This window comes from Lygodium microphyllum, chromosome 4, assembly GCF_053477565.2.
Source record: "Lygodium microphyllum isolate KBCC chromosome 4, Lygodium_microphyllum_v1.1.10, whole genome shotgun sequence".
Classification (NCBI taxonomy): Eukaryota; Viridiplantae; Streptophyta; class Polypodiopsida; order Schizaeales; family Lygodiaceae; genus Lygodium; species Lygodium microphyllum.
In genome coordinates, this window is record NC_141138.1 from 98,163,131 (window position 1) to 98,166,675 (window position 3,545).

Here is a 3,545-nt window from a genome sequence, read left to right on the forward strand (position 1 = left end):
TTATTGGAGCTTCAGTTGTGGTAGAGACAGATTGCTTGCCATTGATTGGTATGATCACGAGTTGCTCTACTCCGGATATAGCCATGTTGAGATGGGTTGCATACATCAAGTCATTAAATCCGGAATTTAAACACATAGCAGGGAAGGATAATCCAGTGGGGCAGATATGTTGTCTAGAGCCAGATATGATGATGAGGAGACTCTACTTGCAGAAGAGGATGATGCAGAAATTTCAGCCACTATGGTTGATCATGTTTGTCATGTCTATGATATTGTGGCTTTCATAGAAGAACTCTATGTTGGAGATTGGTTGCAGATTGGCAAGTACCTTAGTACACTAAGCAAAAGAGATGAATGGACAGATGAAGAGTTCAAGAAGATCAGAAGGAAAGCCTATGGTTATTTTCTTAAGGACGGATTTCTTTGGAAGCATTCGAAGAAAAGAGGTGGATTACCTTTGCGGGTTGTCTGCGATAGAGAGACACAATTATAGGTGATGAGGGAGTTTCATGAGAGTCCTTGGGCTGGTCATAGAGGAGTGTGGGCTAATTATGAGAAAATCAAGGAGAAATATTGGTGGAAAGGCATGTATAGAGATGTTTCTCACTTTGTTGAGACTTGCAGAGACTGCAAGATGAATTCGGTAGTGCGTCATCGAGATGAGCTTCATCCGACCTATCCGCTATGCATTCATTATAAGTGGGTAGTTGATTTGGTTACTATGCCTATGGGTCTATGGCAGATGAGGTATATTGTTTTGGCTAGAGAGGATCTTACCAATCATGTTGAGGGCAGATCTTTGAGAACAAAGACCACTAGTGCAGTGTGTAAGTTCTTATTGGAGGAAATTTTCTGCAGGTATGGTTGTGTGGGTAAGATCACTGTGGATCGTGGTGAATTGGATGCAGATGAAGCTAGGGAGTTTTTCTCTCAGCTAGGAATCAAGTTGGCTCTAACTACAGCATATAATCCAGAGGGAAATGGAAAGAGTGAAAGAGGACATCCGCCGATAGTGAAAGCATTAGCCAAAGCATGCAGAGGAAGGATTGGAGAATGGCCGAGACTTCTACCATTTGCTTTGTGGGCTGATCGTACGACTCATAGTGTTACCACAGGATATATGCCTGCAGAGTTGATGTATGGACAGAAACCTGTTATGCTGACTGAGACTTGTGCTTTGACTTGGTCAGTTTTACCTTGGCAGGAGGATTTGACGAGAGACGAGCTCTTAGCTATTCGGATTCGACAGTTGGAGAGAAGACCAGAGGATATTCAGCTAGCTATTGACAGGTTGAAAGTTGCTAGACTAAGAAATAAGGACAGGTTTGACAGCAGGCATCGCTTGCGGCCTAGAGCAATAGAAGAGGGAGATTGGGTATTGGTCTTTGATAGCAGCCTTGAAAATCAGCATACTGCACTTCGGAAGATGGTGAAAAGATGGTTTGGGCTGTACAGACATGTTTTTGATAATGCAACATATGAGTTGACAGAATTGGATGGGACAGTGCTTAGAGTGCCTATTGCTGGAAAATGAATCAAGATTTTCAAGAAAAGAGATGATGAAGATTATGCATTGGAAGAATTTGCAAGAGAAGAGCAACGAGAAGAAACTCGAATGGAAGAGACAGATAATATGACAGATAATCTTGTTGATATATCGGAAATGCATAATGAAGAGATTGATCTGTTTGTGGATCTTGATGATAACGATCATGGGTAGTTGGCCCATCCGGAGGATGCGCAGGATTAGAGGGGGTGGATGTCGTATTGCTGCGCATTCGAGGTGTGAAAACCACCCCAAAAGTTGTGTGTGTGATTTGATACTTTGTATATACTTAGTCGTTATGTTTGCTCTTTTACTTTATGTGGGTAATATAGTGAAGAGGGGTTTGAAGCAAGAGGAAGAAATAATTCGTGATGAGTTGACATACATGACTGCCCTTCAAGCCTGTGGTGCACTTACAGATGTAGAAGCTATTGTTTGGAAGGAACAATTGCCTCTACTTGGGTTTCTGGAAATTGGTCAGACATTGCATCATGATGCTTGTATGAAGGGTTATACTTCAGATGTCTTTGTTGGTAATGGCCTTGTGACTATGTATGGAGTACATGGGACCATACAAGAAGCAGAGAGTATGTTTATTAGCTTACCGTTTCGAAATGTCGTATCATGGAGTGCAATGAGACTTTTGGACTTGACCTAGGAGAAGAATTGATGAAAGATGCAAATGCTTGGATTGAGCGCGATGCAATCCAAGGCTTGGATCGAAGCTAGCGCTACACACGCAAAGTGCTGGTTTTACCAGCTCGCCCTTCAGGCCGTTGGCTTAAGGTGACTCTTCTGCTTCATCACAGTATGAACAAGGAGATCGCTACTCAGCGGAGGATATTGAACATATACAATAAGCGAGAAGAAGATTTCCCATCACTGCGTGCTTACAATGATTACTTGGAAGAAGTTGAGGATATAATCTTCAATTTGATAGAAGGAGTAGATGTTCAGGCTACTGAACAGAAGGTGAAAGCATATCAAGAAGAAAATGCTGATCAAATCATTGCATCCAATGCACGGAAGGCAGAAGAGTGATCAACGGCTCTAAGAAGACAAAATGCACAAGGAACTACACAAGCAGCTCCTACTGTGGAAGAACCTTCCGACCAGACATCTGGACAACCAAGTGGAACATATGCACCAGCTGTGGCACCTGGTGCTGTCTTCATGCAGCCAAAACCCACTGGTCCTGCATCACATTCTGGTCAAGATCGTGATGGCCTGTTTGAAGATGAGGAATCAAGGAAGCAAAGAGAAGAAAAAGCAGCCAGGGCAGGAGGCTGGACTCCTGAATTGGGTCATAGAAGAGCTTTTGAAGAGGCATTTGCTAGTTTGTGGGTGAACTGAAGCAATCAGCCTTTGATGTTAGCTATGATTGACCGATTCACTTGCAGTGGCCCACTTTCCTGGGGAAAAAGGGGCTGCTTTTCAAGAAAAAGAAAAGAGCATCAATCCCTCGGAATTCTGCGACTGGGACGGCTTAGAAAAAAAAATAAATCTCAGCAAATAACAATTAGGGGTGCTTTTCTGGTTCTGGGAGGGAAGCCAATTTGGGAAGAACGGAGGAAAAAGCGTAGAAAGGAGGCTGTGACGAGGATGGTCGCTCCTGTTTTTGATGGCAGACTTTCAGATCTTGAATACCAGAAGTTAGTTAAATAGGAAGAGGAGCATGAGATAGCTCGGATTCCAGGGCTGCAGGTGGTGCAGAGACGCCATGATCACAAACACCTATCTGAACTGAAGTTTGCAATTCTGGATTGGAAAAAAGAACAGGAGAAGGCAATCGAAAGGAATGATGAGTTGAAGACAGAAGAGAGAGTCGCAGTTATCTGTGTAAGGAGGAGCTGCGCTGCTTCTACGCTGTGATGAATGGAAGAATCAAGTATGCCATCTTCTGAATCGTTGTCTTCAGCACTATCCTCAACTTGTGCATCAACAACTCCGTCTTCTTCACCATCAAACAGATTGTCCAGTGCATCTGGTTTTATTGATC

General features: G+C 43.2%; 1 pseudogene; it reads left to right on the forward strand.

Annotated features, from left to right (window-relative positions):
- Window positions 1–2,336: 2,336 nt before the first annotated feature.
- On the forward strand, window positions 2,337–2,940 carry LOC148037373 (uncharacterized; annotated as a pseudogene).
- The last annotated feature ends 605 nt before the right edge of the window (window positions 2,941–3,545 follow it).